Source organism: Rhipicephalus microplus, unplaced genomic scaffold, assembly GCF_043290135.1.
Source record: "Rhipicephalus microplus isolate Deutch F79 unplaced genomic scaffold, USDA_Rmic scaffold_26, whole genome shotgun sequence".
Taxonomy (NCBI): Eukaryota; Metazoa; Arthropoda; class Arachnida; order Ixodida; family Ixodidae; genus Rhipicephalus; species Rhipicephalus microplus.
The window spans coordinates 7,042,289-7,062,909 of record NW_027464599.1 but is presented as its reverse complement, the minus strand read 5'-3'; the positions used below and the strand labels follow the sequence as shown (position 1 = coordinate 7,062,909).

Below are 20,621 nucleotides of genomic sequence, written 5' to 3'. Positions count from 1 at the left end.
AGGTCGTGGCCTGTGACATTATGGAACCTTTCCCAAGAAGCCGGAGAGGCCATGTTTGTCTCTTGTCGGCCACAGATCACTTCACGAAGTGGGTCGAACTGTTTCCCTTTCGGAAGTTAACGGCACGCGTAATTTGGGACAAGTTGATTGAGGTCTTTACCCGCTTTGGTTTTCCGGCGGAGTTGATCACGGACAATGCGTCCTATTTCACGGCAAAGGTGTTTGTGGATGCGTGTGCTGCCTTTGGCATTAAGCACCATAAAACAACCATGTATCACCCACAGGCCAACCCGACCGAGCGGATCAACCGGAACCTCAAGCCCTTGCTGACAGCCTTTGCGCAGCAACACAGGAATTGGGAGGCTTGCCTTAACGAGATCGACATCTCCTTGCGGTGTACGGTCAATCACTCGACAGGGTACACGCCCGCTTTCCTCAACTTGGGAATAGAGCTGCCTAACCCCATGGACTGCGTCCCTAGGGGCGGCGGCGGGGCAAGCGCCGCGAAGGTGAGTCCGTCTGGCTACGGGGCAAAACTGCGCTCACGGGTGGACGCGGCCCTCGACCTGGCGCGTTCCAACCTACCAAAGCGCGAGCTGGTGAGAAGGCTCAATATGACCAGTCGCGTCGGGATGTCCGTTACGATGTCGGCGATCTCGTGCTCAGGTGCAATCACGTCTTGAGTGACGCCGCCAAAGGCATCTCGGCCTCCTTTTCGGCCAAGTGGTTGGGCCCATACCAAGTGCACACCAAAGTGTCGCCCCTGGTATACAAGCTGGCTGACTCCCAAGAGGGACCAGTTGGCGGTTCAGTTAACGTCTTCGACCTCAAACCTTTCGTTGCCCGCAGCAACGACTACGGGGAGAGGGAGGCGGTCACCCAACCGCAGGGAAACCGGGATAAGGCTGGTTCTAAACCACGCCACCGGTACAACTTGCGAAAACTCACTTAGGCTGATTTTCGCCTCCGGCATGTAGCGGGACGTTATCCCCTCCATGTAAGGGAGCGTAGGTTTATAGCTGCTGTGCGAGAGCCTATCCAGCAGCAACAGTAACGGCTACCTGGCGAGCTTTCTTCCTGGGAACATCATTACACGCGCTGGGCACGGAATAACCACTCAGTTAGTTCCCAGCGCTCCCGGCTGCTCGAGAGAGAAAAACCCTTTCCCCGGTGGCCCACCCTCTCACTGAGTATCTTCTGTGTAGTCGGCGGGAGAAGGGAAGCGTGCGCCCTATTGGCTGACGGAAAGTTCAATCTGACGGAGTAGGCTCCCTTTATTGGGCCAGCCTGTCGCGCCTCCGAGGCCTCCCCTTTAGTTGCGTTTCGGCTTTTCACCGACACCCCAGCTATCGTTATGTCCTCCTCGATGACCCGTTCTTCCAACAAAAAGCCCGGGAGACCAGCTGCGTGCTCGGTTGTTCCGCTGGCACCGGCCGCATCTCTGCCACCTTCGTCGAATGCTCCCCCGGCCCCGGCCAACAAGACACCGCCTCGTCGTGAAGTCGCTACGTGGAGATTTCAACAAGGCACTGAGGCCCCAGTCGCCTTCCTGTCGACTCGACGCTGGTCCAAGCAGCGCAAAGTCTGGGTGAGGGTACACCCCGAGTGCGTCCCGCGTCCTTTCTGCGGACGCACCCTTTCGGACCTGCTCGACGCTTCCGGAGGTGCCCCAATGCCGCCTGCTTCTGAGGCCTCCTACTGCGACGCTTGTGGTGTCCTGCTGGTGCACGAGGCTACCCACCTCCGTTCGCGGGTTCACCGAGCGAAGTCTGGCAGTGTCTCGGCGATCCTGTCCGCTCCTGCAGTGCCACCAGGCCCTGGCCTTCAACCTACCCAGTCGACCTACTCCGTTCAGGCGGTCGTGGTGGCGCTCACCACGGACTTTTCATTCAAGTCAGCCATCGCTGCTGCGGTGTCTGCCGCCCTCCCGCGGCCCCAGGTTTCTGCTGACACGCCGCCGAACGAAGAAACCGGGGCCCCCGTCGATCTCGTGGACGGCACTGAGTGGCACTGAGCTTTCAGGCCTCCACGAGGGTATGAAGCGTGGAAGCTTGGGCAAGTTGGTAGGACATAACTGAATGCAGAAACAGCGCAACCTAGAAGTAGTTACTTCCTAACTACGGAAGCGAAAAAAAAACAAGGACAGAAAAGAGCGCTGCCCTTGTTTCTGTCCTTTTTTTTGCTTCCGTAATTACGAAGTAACTACTTCTAGGTTGCGCTGTTCGTGCATCAGTTATCTCCACGAGGAGTTGAAGTGCTGCTCAGCAGGCGGCTTCTCGTTCGTGCGCTCGACTTGGGTCCTTGTGCGGGAGTCGTCGCGCCCTAGGCAAGCGTACTTGCTCGGTCTTGCGGAGTTTCCTATACGGCCTGCAAGCCCGTGAGTGTCGCACTGTGCTGCATCTTGGTTTAATAAACTCGTTGTTCTTCTTTTCCTGCCTCTTGGGTGGTTTCTGCGCCGTGCCGAAGAAATCGACGAACCCGGCCGCAGCGTCTTCGCACACAGCGGCAGTGGAGGACGTTGCATCCCTACAAGGTTGCGCTTAGTAGGTAAGCCTTGTGCAAACCTATCTCCACAGTATGTATGTATGTATGTATGCATGTATGCATGTATGTATGTATGTATGTATGTATGTATGTATGTATGTATGTATGTATGTATGTATGTATGTATGTATGTATGTATGTATGTATGTATGTATGTATGTATGTATGTATGTATGTATGCATGCATGCATGCATATATGCATGTAAGTAGCCACTCACTTAAGGCACATACCCGCTCTAGAGCAGGTACACGCCACAGGGGTTGCAGGATCGGAGATGAGGGTACTGGGAGTGTTCACTAGATCGACGCACGAACGGACGGACAGACAGACTAGCAGACCGAAAGACGGATGAATGGACGTGCGGACGTATGGGCCGATGGACGCACGAGCAAACAGATCGACAGACTCACACAGACAGACGGAAACAGGAATGAACGGATGTACGGAAGAATGGAGAATGAACAGGCGGACGGATGCTTTGCCCCACTCATCATCATTCACTCCGTGAATATGCTGTGATTTTTCGCACAAGGAAAGCGGTGCATAGCTATGCTCAAGTAAGCAAACACAGATCATTCTCACCCCACCCATGCTTGCGAGATGCAATTTACAAGCGTGAATGCTGAGAACCAGTGCGTCCCAGTGTTCTGTATTCAATGCAGATGCAGAAGGTGCTCGAGTGCTGCACTATTTCTCGTAATACCAGTAAATCTAGAGAACTTTGTTCCCCTCTAACCGAATTTTAGTTGTCTCCATGTTCACGGCCACTCCAGACGTGCGGCAAAACTGCTTTATCTTCTTGAAAACTACATTTGTGGGCATGAAAATGAGTTATGTTGTCATTTTAACATTAACATATTTCAGCATAAACAAAATAAAAAAATGGCATCATTCGTTCAAACTTGCGCACCATGTAAATACTATAAGTAACGAGAGAACGGCCTTTGTGGAAATTGGTATGCTTCTGCGCAAAATATGTCACCAAGCTATATATTAGCCATCAACCTTGGTAACGTGTCTTGCGTAATTTCTCACTTCTTATCATCTGTAACATTAGCTTTTTGGTGCATTCATTCTTAACCCCATAATATCATGATGCCTTTTCTACATTGGAGAATTACAGGAATAGAATTGAACTATCTGGCCATTCCTGGAGTTGGAGTGGACTGTTCTTTTTTTTCATTCCGAAGAATTGAAAGAAGTTGAATTGTTCTAAGTTCTCATTCCCTGGAATCAAGTTGAAATGAAATTAAGGCACTCATTCTGCAATACTGCACCACAGTACCCTGCACTGTCGATGCTGATGCTGTAAGCGTAGCGCCAATTGAGCCTGTCTAAAAAATCCTCCTACTTGTGAGCCCCGTTCTTCCTCCCCCTTCACAGCACTTATCAGCGATGACTTAACGGCTACGCAGGCCCAGTAACTGCATTGCTCTCTAAACACTACACGGTCCTTTTGACGCCTGCTCCCGGACGTTGAGCCAGACTACCACTGCAGTGCATCGCTTTCAGACAGAAAGAACATCTGTTGTGCCCATACCGCATGTCTATTGCTGAGCAAAAAATTATACATGAAGACATCGCTGGCATGCTCCAGTGAGAGGTAATTCGTCGATCAGCTAGCCCTAGGTCATTGCCTGTTGTTTTGGTACGAAAAAGCATGGTTTCGTGCGCTTTTGCGTCGATTACCGGGCACTTGACAAAATCACACGTAAGAACATGTACCCCATTCAACGCGTCGGCAATGCCCTTGATTTCCTACAAGGCGCCGAATACTTGTTGAGCCGCGATTTAGGTTGGGGATATTGACAAATTTTAATGCACGATGACGATAAAGAACATATGTCAACTGCAACTCCCGCCAGACTATAAGAATTCAACGTGATGCCTTTCGGGCTCTGCAATGCACCCGCGACCTTTGAGAGCATGATTGACACCGGGCTTATAGCCTTGGAAGGAAGATCTGCCTCTAGTACCTTGATCACATTATTATCTTTCCATGAACACTTTCTCAACACCTGCAACGCCTCGATGAAGTCCTAACATGCCTCACCGACATGGGTCTGCCATTCAGCGCCAAGAAATGCCGTTTCGCCAGCAAATCCATCAAAGTGATCGGCCATGTCGTGAGCAAAGATGGAATTGGCCCTGACCCCTACATTATTGCTGCTGTCCTTCGCTTCACATGTCCAGAAGGCCGAGGAATTCGCGAAATTTTTGTGGACTCACATCCTATCTTCGTCATTTGGTACCGTACTTCGCTTCAGTACGTGCGCCGCCACACCAGCTAGTTTCTTCTGGCATACCCTTTGTGTAATCCGAAGTATGTCAATCGGTATTTGACCTGTTGAAGGAAAGCCGTCCTGTCAGAGCTTGTACTGAGACTGCCCTGACACTCCTGCATAGACACCAGCGGCTGTGGTGTAGGTGTTGGTCTGCAACGGAATGACTTCACAGGAGAGATTCGTTGCATACGCTGGTCGAGTGCTCACCGCTACTGAGAAGAACTGCACGATCGCTGAGCAGGAGTGCCTCGCTGTGGTTTGGTGAGTAGAGAAGTTTCGTTTTTATATCTGTGTGGCCGTCAATTCACAATCGTGACGGAGCACCATGCCCTATGCTGGCTTTCTACTCTGAAAAACCTGTACGGACACACGGGTCGATAGATTTTACGCCTGCAAGTTTAACAGTTCGAGAATATCGTTGCAGGTGTATTTACTACTTTCTTGTAGAAAAATAGTCCGGCAGCTAAGCTGGCAGCTGTTGTATCTTTCGAACACCAACATGTCGTTGTCCTCATCTTGCACAACCCCACGTAAAGGTAGCCGCAACCCCGCAACATCGACCTCCGGCGGCAAGATCGCTGACCCGACGGTGTGTTTGTCAACCCTATGCTGGAGAACACGTGAGAGAGAGGGGAGACGCCCATGTTGTCTGCTACGGCAGCCAAGGCCGCAGCGGTCTCGCTGGTAACGCCGGTACTGAGTGCAGCTGTGTGTGGTGTGGTGTGTTTTAATTGTGAATCAGGTGGCTTTTCGGTTGTTTCCGAGCTACGGAAACTTTATGTGAACAGTCTCGGGCAAACGGCGTCAGGGGTGTACTTAGAGCAGCTGTGTGGTGTGGCGTGTTTTATGAATCAGATGGCTTTTGGATTGTTTCTGAACTACTGAAACCGTAAGTAAACAGTCTCGGGCAAATCACTAAGACAGACTGCACACAAGACGCATTTTTTTGCCGCAGCGTTGCTTGCATCAGGGCTCGCATTTGCCCATAGATCCCACAGCATGTTCGTCACGTCTGTTAAACGCATGTCAAGTTTTGATCCGGATGGCTTATTACGCTGTTGCAGGGACGGTTGTATATCACTGTTCATGCTTTGAGAAATCTCGAGGCTACCGACAGTCTTGCCAACACGATCAGTGTACAGCCGAAATCCGCAATAACGAAACCCCGCGAGTACGAAATCCCCGCGGCAACGAAATATTTCCGAATCTCCGGCGAACGTTCATAGAAGCCCATGTATTACGTATCTCGCGACAACGAAATGTTTTTGGACAGCGATCCCGCTATAATGAATTTTCCACCACGGTGCTTCGCGATAGCGGGGCCGGGAGCCGGCATCTTGGGCTCATCGGAAAGAGCATTTCTCCGTGTTTAACTTTCCCGCCTCAGCTGGCTCCTTCCTTTAAAAACAAGCGCACAAAAAGCAAATGTTTGAATGTCGTTTTGAGGCTCTTGATTGGCTGTGGCCGCCATGTAGCCTCAGCTCGCCTCGCCATTGGCCCGATGCTCGCTCCGGGAGATCATCGTCTGCTGCTTGTGCGTCGCGAATGAATTAATGAATGCAAAACTTTATTATAAATAGTTTTTTTTTCCGGTGAAGGTGGAGCCCTCAGTCCAGGGCCGCTGTCGCCTTTGCCATCTTGCAAGCTCTGTCGTTCAGCTTGAGCTGTTCTTCAGGCTTAGAGCAAGACAGCGCAGCCTCTCTTTGCTCCAATGTTGGTGTACAGTTTCTTGGCACTACCTGTGTGTGTTGGCAGGCCCATGTCACGTGGTAAAGTGTGGAGTGTTCTCTGCATAGCCGGCGTTGATGTATATTCCCGGATAGATTTTACTCAGAAGACTGAGATTGGGGCACGTATTAGTCTGAAGCTGTCTCTAGGCAACCGACTGCTGTCTGTTGAGGTCTTTGTGGGGAGGGGATATATCCTCCTCAGGGCTCTCTGGTGTTCTAAAATTGCTCCATAGCGTCTAGTAACTGTGGCTGGTTTCTCGTCATTGTGCGCCCCCCGGTCGGCGTATTCTCAGGCAATGTCGTCGGCATGCTGGTTCCCTGTCACAGTTTCATGGCCTGGTGTCCACGTAATGGAGCAGCTTGAGAAGTTCATTTTTCTTCCCTTGAGTATACAGATGGCAGCACTGGATATGCGTCCACTGCTGTACTATCGACACGCTTTTTGCGAGTCAGTTACTATTTCTGTAGTAGACTCTTCGCTCTGGTGTGTGATGGCGAGCGCGATCGCTACTTCCTCAGCCTCGAGGATGTTGTTCCTTTTGATCGAAGCGCTGTTGACTTCCCTAAGTTGTTGATCAACAACGCTTACAACTGTCCCGGAGTGCTCTTTGTATGTGGTCGGGACAATGTACAAAATGTCGGTTCTCGCCTTTAAATTTTTTCTTGTGCTTCTGATCTGGCTTTTCTTCGGGCCTTATGGATTTCTGGATGCATCTTTTGAGGTATTGGGCTGACTTCAATGATCTGGTGAATGTTCTTTGGTATGCTCGCCGTGTTATTGATTTCTCCGCAAGCATCCCATATGCCCAATGTCTGCGACGTGTACCTGCCCGTAGAAGTCAACAGTAATCTCATTTTCTGCGCAATAAAATGAGCCTCGATGTGTTCTTGCACTGTGTTGTTTATCCCGAGTTTAAGGAATTTCTCTGTCGAGGTGCTGACAGGTAGACCAAGGGCGCACTTGTAGGCTTTTCTAAGGATTGCCTCTAATTGTTCTTTTTCCTATGGGAGTGGTGTTTGGTATGGGACACTATATACAATCCTACTGACCACGAGGGCCTGTACAAACCTGCAAGTGTCCTCCTCCTTCATACCCCGTCTTTTGTTAGAGATTCTGGTGATCATCTTCGTGATTTGCGCTGTAGTGTTAGACAGCTGTCTGATGGTGTGTGTGGTCTCTACAACATTTGCCTTGTATCCACATGCCGAGAATCCTAATTCGGGACACTTCTGGAATCTTCTTCCCCCATTATATAGACATCTATGGAGTTTTGCAGATGGTATCCTTATGTGTAGACTCTCAGGATTTCTGATTTCTCCGGAGAGCAGACGAGGCCACATTGACGCACGTAGTCATGAACTGTATCAGCTGCGTGTTGCAGAAGATCTTTTTTGGCCTAGAGATCCTCTTGTCACCCAGATTGAAACATCGCCTGCGTAGATGGCATGTCTGAGTCCTTCAATGTTTTCGAGGTTCTGAGCTAAGCCGATCATACTGATGTTGAACAGCATCGGTGATATCACAAAACCTTGGGGCGTTTCTTCTGTGGGCGTATGAAACGTATCAGTCCGGATGCCTCCTATACCAATTGTGGCGGTTCTGTTACTGAGAAAAGCTTTGATGTAGTTGTGTATTCACTTTCCACAACCTAATTTGCTAAGCCTCTCTAGCACAGCCTTATGACTGACATTGTCGAAAGCAGTCTTGAGATCCAGTGCAAGTAGTACGTTTTCGCCATATTTTGGGACATCGGTAAGCACCGCTTCCTTGATTTGTAGGAGGACGTCCTGCATTGAGAGGCATTTTCGGAAGCCCAACATGGTGTGCGGCATGAGTTCGTTGTCTTCCAGGTAGGTTTCCAGCCTCTGAAGCACGATTCAAGTAGTACGTTTTCGCCATATTTTGGGACATCGGTAAGCACCTCTTCCTTGATTTGTAGGAGGACGTCCTGCATTGAGAGGCATTTTCGGAAGCCCAACATGGTGTGCGGCATGAGTTCGTTGTCTTCCAGGTAGGTTTCCAGCCTCTGAAGCACGATTCTCTCGTATACCTTTCCCAAACAGGAAATCAACGAAATGGGTCTTAAGTTTTCCAAGCTTGGAACCTTTCCAGACTTTGGAATCATTATTGTTTCCACATGTTTCCAGTCGTTTGGAACGGTACCCTCTTCCCAATGTTTGTTGACAAATTCTGTAAACCTTGTGATAGATTTGTCATCGAGGTTCCATATCATAGCGTTGCTGACGCCATCCTTTCCTGGCGTAGTGTTCTTTGTTGCCGACAGCAAAGCATGTCGAACTTTTTCTGTGGTAATGGGTTCGCCCAGAGCGGGATTTGCTACACCAGTGTATGCCGGGTTGCAGTCAGTATTTGTTGTATCGCCAGTATAGCGCAGCTTTATGTGTTCTAGCAGTTCCCGGTCTGTGCCTTTGAACCAGTGTGCAATTGTTTGAGTCACCTTACAAGTTTCAGTTTTGGTCGTGGTTGGGTCTATGAGGGCCCTCAGCAAGGCCCATGTTCTTTTCCAACCTAGTGTACCTTGTAGCTGCTTGCATTTTTGGTCCCAGTTGCGCCTTGACAGCTCTGTCGCATACTCTTCAGCTTTCCTGGTGACTGCGGCGATCCTAAGTCTCAGTTTGCGATTGTGTTTCTGCCGCTTCCATCTTCTTAATAGGCCCCGGCGGGCGTCCCAGAGGTGTAGGAGATGCTTGCCCACCTCGGGCGTGTTTGTAGATAGGGTAACTTCTCGAGTTAATTGTTTCCAGTCTGCCTTGATTCCCGAGACCCAACTCTGAATGTCCGCAATTTCTTTATCCCCGAATTCTGCCCTAGTTTTTCTAAAATCTTCCCAGTCTGTAAGTCGAGCCAGGCCATGTCGTTTCTTAACAGGGAGGGTTTCTATCTGGATACGCAAAATGCATTGGTCACAGCCAAGGGTTTCCCCGCCGTTTTCCCATCGGACCTCTCTGACACCTTTAACAAACGCCAAGACCGGGCACGTATCTCGGTTGATACTATTCCCCACTCACGTTGGTTGAGTGTGGTCTGTAATGAGGCTTAGCCTTCTGCGATAAGCTTCTCTGGCCAAATCCCTGCCTTTCTGAGTTTCCTTGACATATCCCTAGCTCTTGTGCTACGCATTGAAGTCTCCAAGGATGACAAGACCCTTTTCGCCTGCTGCTTGTTCTGTCTTTGCAGAATGTGCGTCGCGAGGACATGGCTCTCGAAAATTGCTACTTCTTGACGTGTTCGTGGCTCGATGATGACTTAAGATATAATTACGCTTTAGTTAGGAGCAGTAAGCGGATGCGCGATCAGGTAACTATGAGCGCGGCTTGTCATCGCAGTCGTCTTTAGCCCTCACTCCGCCAACAGCGAGACTGTAGGCAGGAATGACGCGCTAGCGCACTCGTAGTGACGTGCTTCGTCGCATGCAACGAAGCTGTAAGCGGCGGCTCGGTCAGATTACTACGAGTGGCCGCACTGGATGCACAGTCAGATTACTACGAGCGGGCGCGCGGTCTACGAGCGGGGCGTGTAACCGGAGTCGGCCTTAGCCCTAGCTTCGCTGACAGCGAGACTGCGGGCAGGAACAACGCGCTAGCGCATCCGAAAAAACCCGCGGGTTGTTTTGGATCCGCAAGACACCCTTCGCTCCTTCGGCCTACATGATGACGACGTAGCAATGGACCACTTTTTCCAGTGCGAAAGCAGAGCTTAGAAGTTGTTGCATGGCAAGGGCCGGCAAAGTAAGTTGACTGACATCTTTCAATAAATTTTCGTCCTGCTGGTCGTATCACTGTTTTTATGTCTCATACTCGCGGCAACGAAATTTCCGCGAAAACGAATTTTAGCGGTTTTTACGGCGATTTCGTTATTACGGGTTTCGACTGTATATCGTTAGTAATTGCGAGTTCAAACTATCAAATTAAGTGCTCATAATATGCTACGATCGGTGTTTGACCTGCAGCGAGAGCGACGTAAGAACGTGAAACAGTTGTTGATTCCCTCAGTATGTCCTGTTTAAAAATAGACCAGCTGCCTGTTACTTGACATTGCAGTGTCGGTTCGTGATGCCTGCAGCAGTTTTGGGAACTTTGTGTAACAGTGATTCTCCAAAATACTGCACGTGTATAACTTGCAGGTGACTGTTGGCAACATTTGAAGCAAAATCAGGGAGATATGGGGTAGTTGTAGTGCGAAACAAAAACCAGACTTGACAACGTGTGCATGGCTCCCAACTGTATCACTGTGAAGGTACTGAGTAGCCTACTGCAATGACGAATAGAAAAAAAGATCCATCACAGGCAGATGGTGCAAAAGAAAACTTAATGATGGTTAAGGGAGACCTTAGTTTTTGATAAATTTCTGCAAGAGTATGTTTGTTTAAGCTGGATATTTCATTTGTATTACTTCCAAGGCCTTAGGGCATCACAGGAGAGACTAGAAAATTCAATGCACACAAAGTAAGCATTAGTAATTTCTAACTTTACTGTGGTTCAGGTGTTTATTGTAAGGATCAGGCGTTTTAATGTAAGTAAGCAAGTACTCATGGACCGAGAAAGTAAAAATCCTGTGAATAATTTCATCAGCTTCCACCTGTTTCAGGACTTTGTTTCTTTAATTTTTCATTGCAGCCGATTCACTTCATTATTTCTACGCTTCCACATTAAGCCTTCACTGTGAGTTACTCTTTCTGCTTTCATGTGGAGGGCTTCAGACAAGCAACATGCATTTTCACAATAAGCTCCCAGCAGTTTCTCAGAACTCTGGGACCTGCTAATGGGATATTTTTGCAATATAGCTCTTCCATAACTGTTTTAATAACCTTGCCATATATTGACTTGAGCATGTAAGCTGCGCTCAAGTGTAAACAGTGTTTTCAGAAACAGAATGAAGAAAGTTCACCTGCCTTAGCGAACTGAACTGGGCCGGTTGGTAAGTACATTACAAAATGTTGAATTTAGACAAATCTGTACCGATCTGTTTAAAACTCGCAAGTACAAGCAAGCACTGGAAACTGCTCAAAACATGAACAGCAGCATACGACCATTAGAATGGGAATTAAAACTACTACTATGGGGAATTAAAATTTAGGCATTAGTTAAAGACGCGTGGCGAAAAACAAGCTCCCCACACTATGGAACCCCGCGGCCACGGCTGTACGTCTCGCTCCAACGCGTAAATTTTGTTCGTCTGCTACTTGTCGTAACGCCACGAGTGTGCAGATGCCGCCTGTTTACGCAGTCAGCCCTCACTGATTACTTTCAGCTTCAGTAGTTCGGAAACAACCCCGAACCAGTCGTGTCACAACGCAGCACTGCAATCAGCCACTCCTCACCCCGCGAGCGCGGCCGCGGCGGTAACAGAGCCGAGGACAGACGAGGGCATCAGGCATTGCGCGGAATTGACATTTGCAGCAGTGGTAGCCAATTAGAGCTGTGGCAGACGACATGGGCGTTTCCCCTCTCTTGCATGCGTTCTCCAGCAAATGGTTGTCAAACAAGCGACCCGGCGCTTGTTAGCAGGTGTTGTACGAGAGGTATGGCTTCAGGCGAGCGACGCGGACGATGTTGGAAGATGTGGAGGGCATCAAAAGGTTTACAGGGGCTATTTTATATGTGACATTACCTGCTGTAGCACACGGTAAGGACCGGAATACTTGGGTAGAAGCTTTTTGGCCGGGCCACCGTGCCGTGGTGGAGCCCACAGAAGAATGAGGTCAGCCGTGTTAAAGCGGATGTTCCAGTAGTGGCTGTTACAACTATGTTTCTGATGGAGCTGCGAGTCTGAAAGGCATCGATGGGCAGTCTGACGGGCATTCTTGGCTGTGCGAATAGCGCGGCGAGCATATGCTGTGGACAGGTGGGCAACGTTGGTTACAAGCATGTGGAACTGCAATGTCGGGTATTTTCCATACAGAAGGTAAAAGGGAGAATATTCATCATTGTCGTGGCACGAACTGTTGTAAGCTGAAGCGACGAAGGGTAGCGCAATGTCCCAGTCGCGATGATCAGTAGACACATACATGGCAATTGAGGATGATAGGCTGTCATAAACTTGTGCTGTCGTAAACATGTGACCCGCTGATAAAGAGTGCTGTAATGTAAGATGGCGTCTTGAATGAAAAAGTCGCCGACGTCTGTAGTGCAGCTGCTTAGGAGAGGTCTCGTAGTGGCAAATTGGTTGATTAATCTGTAGCGATGGCGACCCACCTGTTACCATTGGTAAAAAGAGAGAAAGCGCCCAACAGGTCGACGCTGACACAATAGAAAGGCTCGGCAAGTATGTCGATCGGTTAAGAAGCCTGGCTAGCGTCAACTTTTGCAGCGTTGGTACTTCTCGCAAGAAGCAACATAATGTGCGGAACCGTAGAGGCCGGGCCAGGAAAAGCGTTGACAGGCACGGTCGTACGTTCTGGCAACATTAAAGTTGCCAGCTGTTGGTACATCATGTAGTTGCTGAAGTATGGTCGAGCTCAGATGAGTGGGCACTACGAGTAGTAGTTCCTGTCCCACGAGGTGCATATAGCGGCGGTACAAGATGCCATCTATGACGACTAAGATTCGAAGCGAACTGTCTGTAGAGCCAGTATTCCGGTGGTCGATTAGATCTCGTAAGGACACGTCGCGCCGTTGCTCACTTCCTATGTTGCCGAAAGCGGAGAGCGAGGAAATACAGATGGACGCGCAGTCCGTTACATAGGGAAAATCGTTCTAGAAAAAAGGCTGACGTTTTGCCCGCGAGACCAGCCTTCGTCGGAGTAATGCACACAGGCGACAATAGCGTTATGTAAGGCAATCAATGACATAGTGTTGCACTGTTACTGGCTGACAATCTATTGTTAGAAGCACATAGGGAAACAATGCGTGCGATAGGACAAGAAAAGGAGAATTCGCGTATGCGCACTTGCACAAGAAAAAAGAGTGAAAGAATGAAGTTGCAATACATGGGTCATCGGCACAAACAATAACGAGTCATAGGTTTTATTGTGAGCAGATTATTAATCAACATCGGCGTGTGCACAGCATCCTGTTTTCACTGGTCCCTTTATTTAGGGAGGCAATCGCCGGTCTGATTCCAAGGGCGCACATATCGGCCCCCAGAAATGCATCACGAAGCATGGACAATTGGAATTGATCCCTTTTGCGCACCAGCGAACGCTGGCTGTGGTCGGAAGAACGAGACAGAGCCTAGAATTGATCAAAACAAAAATATAGTCTCAAATACGGCAGAACAAACAACACACAAACACGCACACTCGGCAAAAATCATATACAATACGTCAACAATCATAAGTTACCCAGAACAACTGGTTACACCACACCAGATACACTCAATACAACAGGCTCAAACAACAACACGCACTACAATGCAATCTCATGCATTATAGTAACCAAGACACTTATAGTCTAAAATGTTCGTCAAACATATTCAGTCTAAAGTTCTTGGAAGAAAGCTTGAATGCTTCTCTTCAAGGCAAGACTCACTCAAAGTCCAGCATTGGTTGTCAACCCACCGCGTGCGAGGTTTCTTTTCCAGGAAGCTTTCACGTTGTCAACTGATTGCACTTCAATAACTAAATCCCTTCACCAGTAACACGTCGGTTACTCACATGCTGGGACTGCAAAACACGTCTTGGCCAATGGGTGGTAGACACACATTCTTCTTTTGCTTGTGAGACAAGCTTTTATCTGCAGGTGGAAAACTCTCTTCTTCTCCTGGTGTGACTTCCCCCGCGGCTGAATTATATACTCTAGCTGCTGGGTTCTTGAAATTTCTAGGTGTTTGGTCGGCGCGCCACACAGTTATGGCTGTAGAAAGGGCGAGACCGCTCTCGTAACGTGACGCCACTCTACATCATTTTGCCCCTATCCTTTGAGAGTTTTCCAGCAATCGCCCAGGGATAGATGTGGTGAGGTGGGTCGGTGTAGTAGCGGTGCCTTTGAGGGGGAAATAAAGCACGCATGTGGCGTCGTTTAATATTTGTTTCTACGTTGCGCCAGCCTCGGTCGTGTCCGATTGGCGCCTGGTATTGTCACCGCTGCTAGAATTCGAAGGGCGGCGCTTTTTTGAGTGCTCATTTTGACACCTGTAATCATTCGACAAGAAAAATAAAATTAAACATGGACCTAATTTATCTGCTTGCAAGAGTAGCAGTAAATGAATAGCGGGGAAGATTGGGAGCAGCTAAATGGGTAGAAGGGAAAGTTTGCCAGTACTTTTTTTCATAGCACAAGTAACAGCTTTAAGGGGGCACTAGTGTTTTAAAACTGCACAAAATTGTAAAGAATGGTGACTGAAAAATTGCTATTTGAGGTACTTATAGTTGAAAGTATGTTTTGAAATATTTTTATATAATGGCAAAATACCATTTATCTTCGTTAAAAGTTTTATATATGAAGTCACAAATTTTTTAAAACTGGAAATGCAATTTTCTTGGCATTGTTACTTTTGTGAAGTGAATCTGCCTTATGGAAGTTTTGACCAAGTTTCTGTGAAGTTATCTGAACAAACTTAGTACCATTCTTTTTCGCAGGACTTCCACTCAACTTTAATAGAATTATGATTATATGATAAAGACCAGCTAATTACTGGAAACTCATTTTTTCCTTCCAAAATTAAAAATTATTTCTGATCAAAGAAATAGCCATTTTGTCATCTAGTTTGCTTCAGCATGTGGGAAGAACATTTGAGAGGAAACTTGTAGTTTTGAAAGCTAACTTTTTATTGCGAGTTACCATAACGCCCGGTAAGAAATTTTTTAATTTAAATGTGGAAATCTGTCATTACTTCTTTTTATAAATAAAAAATTTGAAATATGTTTGCAGATTTGAAATCTCCATTCAATGGTATGCATGCATGGTAATTTTCATGACAGTAGGATAATAAACAAAGAACTTCTTTTAAGACCCTCGTCCCCCCTTCAGTTTATGGATTAAATATGATTTTCAAAGCTCTTTTCATGGTGGGAACGAAAACCAGATTGACGATTGTAGCTTTTATTGAATTAGTGGCCCGGAATTCGCACGTGTTTTGATATTGAAAGGTTGAGAATATTGGCAGCATGACACTTGTGGTTGTTAAATCAGTATCTGAAGGGCGTTTCGCTTTGTCCAGAATACTGTAAATTACAGGCGGAACACTCGAACAAATAGATGCGGTTGTGTCAAGCATGAAACTACTTTTAATCTTACAGAAGAAATTGGTAGGAGTGCCTTTAGCGATCTCTGACGTCATATGCGCTCAAATATTGCATCGCAGCTGCTTGCAAGGTCAACAACCGACATTAACGGGAACCCTTAGCCCTCGTCTGGCTCTTCCTTGTTCTGTTTTTTTGTGCACTCTTAAAAAAGTTATTTTATGTATACATACCAACTCGCCCAGCTTTTATGGAAACTCTTGTTTTAGATGAAGTTAGGATGTCATGCAGATTACGAGACCGTCTGAAGACTATCCGAGGTGGCACAGGAAAGACTACTTCACGAAGAAAGCACTGCGCTAGTATGTTGAAATGTTTTTTAAGAAATGAAGAAACATTTGGAATCGATGCTGAATGTGCTAGTCCCAGATTAATTTGTGCCTGAACTGACGGTTGCTTTTTAGTATTGATTAACTTCTTTCGATTTAGTGCATTGGCTCTTTTAACTGCATCCTCAACAATGCGGGGTAAGTATTCCTACTGCATTAAAGCTTTGCGGAGTTGTCGACACTTTTTATTAAAGTCTGACTGTTGCGAGCAAATTCTCTTGAAGCGGAGTGCCTGACTATAAGGTATACTTGTTTTTCAGTGTTTTACATGCCAACTTTTAAATAGCAGTGCCTGTCAGTAGGTCTCCTGTAAAGTTTAGTGATTAGCTTGTGAGTTATGGAAACTGTGACGTCATGAAAGTTAACGGTAAAACGAAATTCATGAGAAAACGAAATGGACTGGTGAACAGTGTTGAAATCGGCAATAAAGGATAGAAGTTCAGTTCCTCAATAGGACCAGATAAAAAAAATGTCATCTATAAACTGCGTATAATAAAGAGGCTTTATTGCCAGATTGGGTGCTTTGCTGCTCATCCCAACTTCTGCTGCGTATCCCAACTTCGGCGGCTGCATATTCAATGGAGGCGAAAATACTGTAGGCCCTTGTGTTCAGATTTGGGTGCACGTTAAAAAACCCCAGGTGTTCGAAATTTCCGGAGCCCTCCAGTACGGCCTCTCTCATAATTATATGGTGGTTTTGGGACATCAAACCCTTCATATCAATCAATGAATTAATGCACAATTTCTAATAAAGTCATCGTCCAGAACAGACGTAAAGTAACTAGTTTAATTAGGTCCAGTGCAAGTGCCCATTGATGTTCCACTTACTTGAAGATGAGAAATCAGAATTGAGAATTTCTAAGCTGTAAGAATAATTTCAATAATGGAGCTAACGTGTTACTTACAATGGAAGTAACCTCAATTTTTGTGCTTGCATTTCACTTGACAGGAGAATGTCAGTCTGACATGAATGTCACACAATGTTTGAAAAAGAGTCTTTCTGTGGATCCTTCAAAACTGTGTAATGGCTTGACTGTCACGAATCTATCAACACATTAGGCTGCTAATGTTTTCTTCATTTCAGAAACATGATGTACGTGTCACGCTTCTGTCTAGAACAACTAGACACCGTCGAATTTTAAATGAAGACGAGGTATGTGAAATACACGCTTTTTTACCAGCGCAAATATTTTATCATTAGCTGAAGTGTGCATTTTTTCATGTGTGAGCTTGGTAGTTGGGGTAATGTTGGATGTGTTTTATGTAATTTGCCTAGCGGACATGTGACATTGCATGAGCAGCAGCACAGTGGTGAATTGTGCCCATTTACCATTGTACGGGCAAATAAGTTTTTTACGTAGAGCAGCCAAACTCTGTGAATAAAAGTGTATGCAACTCTGGAAACATGCTACAATCTTTCATAAAAGTTCTCGTTGCTTAAGCAGCATTTAAGTCTTGTGTCTTAGTTCTACTGACATAGCGATGCTGCATAACACGTCTCCTGAAAGTCTTTCAGAATTTTTCTTTCCAGATGTTTTGAGATCATGTTGCGAATGCTCATTTCAGCAGAACCTGTTACATGGCCGCAATAGTGATGCATGATTTCTATGATTATTGAAAAAATGGCCAAAAACTTTCGAGTATGAAAGCTTCATGTAAGAACGCTTGCATTTTTACAATAGCATCTTTTGATCATTTAAGTTTGCTCACATCCAGGGGTGCAACAGCTGCGCCAATTGCGCCAATTCTCCATTTTCGCGCTGAACTATGCCACAACCACGAAATATGCCTAAATTGTGCCAAAATGCCCGACCAGCCTCAAAGTTTTTTTAATTTGTGCTAATTTCAGGGGGAAACGGCGGCCATCTTGGTTATCTGCAGTTTGCAATGTCAATCAATCCAAGTGCGCAAACCCTAACGCTAAACCATGGTGTAAAATATATTCCTGTTAGGTCAGGGCACTCGCAGCTCGTGTTTTACCAGATAAACTAACAAAGCCGTGCACCATCAGTCCGCTGACTGCTGCGGATACATATAGGCGGGACGATGCAACTTGAAGACAAAAAGATTGGCAGATTGGCACAAAACGAGACAAAAAGACTGGCAGGCAGGCAGGCGGGTGGGCCGGGCGTGCGGGGCAGGGCGGGCAGGGCAGGTCAGGGCAGGGCAGGGCAGGGCAGGGCAGGGCTCAAAGTCACCGAAGTTCGCTAAGAAATGCTTCGCATTTAAAATTGTTAGAAAAATTATGTTTACATATGTACAAAGACTGCAACGTACACAGACACACCAAAATTTGTTACAAAAAGATATGTTTACATAAGTTTTACGTCATGGCAAACAAAGAACACACAAATGAAACGTAAAGATACGTAAAGGTTCGTACCTCCAGGAAACCTCATCTGTAAAACTTTGCCTCTTGTGCCAGAAGATTGCACTACCTAATGGCAGGCAGAGTGGACAATGGGGTACCAACTAGCCCAAACAAGCACCTTGCTAACGCATATATCCTCAAATTAACCTAGAAGTGGTAGTCAGCACCACTGATACCCATGACAGCGAGGAACAAATGGAAAAGTACTAGCTTCGAAAATGTTGAATAAATTGAACTTGTGGCTTATTTGTTTTAAGCTATTGCAGCCAGGCTCTTGCCTTCTTGTGCAAGCAAAGTGCCGCAGGTGGTATGCAGAATGCTGTGACATGCGTTTTTCAGATAGCATAGGTACTGATTATTTTTTGCAATGCTGTTGCAGCTGCTTGCAGCAGCCAGGAAACTTCCAGGTTTGTCCGTGCGGCGAGTTCACTTCAGTCATGCAACAGAATTTCGTCACCAAATTGTGGTTAGTTCACCAAGGTTATTTAAAAAGCTGATCTCTTTTATTTAGATTTCCGACATCCCATTATGAATGGTTGAGGGTATAGAAACCCAGACAACTAACCAAATGTTAAACATTTCTTGCCACTACCATCTTGAAAAGTTCAGAAACATTGTTACAAATATTGAACATAAAATATTAGTGCGTTATAGGTTGTGTGAGATGATAAAACCTACTGTAATTTACCTTGTCCTCATGATGCATGAGGTTGAGCTCAGCACGAAAAGGATATTCCATGGTCGTCTATTATGAGGGCAAGTGAAAAGTGTTTATCACATCTTAGTTAAAGTAATGTACATACTACCTTGCTGTGTTTGCTAATCTCATAAGTGCCATTCATGATCTCATGGTGTGGGCAGTCCTTTTGTGTGGTATAGCTTGAATTTTAAATGTGGAGCAATTATTAGTCGCATGACGTCGCGCTTCGGCATCGGCGGTGGTGCTGCCTACACACCCCCTCTGTGAATTATAGCATATCGTGTCTCGTGCCCGCCCAGGAAGACACCTGCAGAACTGCTGCTCGCTCCCCCTCTCTCACCTCGAAAGGCCGACGCATGCAGCGTCTACTAGTAAAAAAACTACTGCTTGCGCTGCACAACCGTTGTGCAGGTTGTGCAGTGCGGAGAGTCGCGACACAATTTAGCCACTCACACTCAGACGACCTGCCACGGTGTAACCCGGTGAGAGCGCGCGCACGTGTCGCTGCTGTGCTTTATTTTGGAACGGACAGCTCGAAAAGGCATTGCACAAGTAATGCTGCACTGTGGTTTAGGAAAACAACTTTGTCCAAAGGCTACTCTCACCTACAAAGCACTAAAAAAACGGAAAGAAGCCTGCAAAGTGGCCTGCGTCCATGCACATGGCATTGAAAGTACAGTAGTGTGCGGTGATGGCAACTCCCTCATCCTGATTTTTTGGTTGCGTGCTCTGTTTTGTGTTAAAGCTAGTGCAGGCTGACATGCTCCCAGTGATAAGCGAGGATACCACACTGCCCACATCTGTAGTAAAACAAAACAAAACAAACAGAAACAGAGTAAGTGGTAGCTGCATCAATTTTTTTTCTAGCATCGTATGTACGCCCTGTCAGTGGTATGTATGCACGGAGACGTTGCTCGAGCAAACCACCGTGGCAGCATAGCACTTGTATCCCGCTACTATGCTGAGGGCGCGCGATAGGTTACCGACCACGGCAGCCGCACTTCAATGGAGGTGAAATACAAAGAACACACGTGAAGCAAGATATATCTGTGCATTGGAGAACCCCAACAATCACAATTAATCCTGATACCGCACTACAGCGTGCCTCAAATTGATATCTTTTTTGGCACATGAAAGCCTAGCAATTATCAATGTTGAACAGACACCATTACTTTAAGCACAGGCAAGCGGACAAACAGAAACTGTGCATTAAGCGAAATAAAGGACAAACAAAAATCGAAGACATTTTATAATTCTCTCGCAAGGCATGAATTCTGATGTTACTTAGCCACGGCAGCCACTGAAAAAGAGGCTTACCGCATCGGCTGACTCTTGAAAGCTAAACTTAGAGTAGTCCGCTATCTTGTTCGTAATTAGAATCCTGTCTTCAGCGTAAATTAAGTTAAACAGAGGCATCTCAGCATCGGGTATTCAGTGCGATAGTATCTTTTATAACA

At 46.7% G+C, this 20,621-nt stretch overlaps 1 long non-coding RNA gene across 1 annotated transcript in view; it reads left to right on the top strand.

Moving 5' to 3' along the window:
* LOC142786562 (uncharacterized) overlaps nucleotides 1-18,932 on the top strand; it is a 38,615-nt gene extending 19,683 nt beyond the window's left edge. Inside the window, exons 2-3 of the long non-coding RNA XR_012889093.1 lie at nucleotides 17,178-17,246; nucleotides 18,844-18,932. This is a non-coding gene — a long non-coding RNA (uncharacterized LOC142786562). The remainder of the gene's footprint in view (nucleotides 1-17,177; nucleotides 17,247-18,843) is intronic.
* Nucleotides 18,933-20,621: the final 1,689 nt, after the last annotated feature.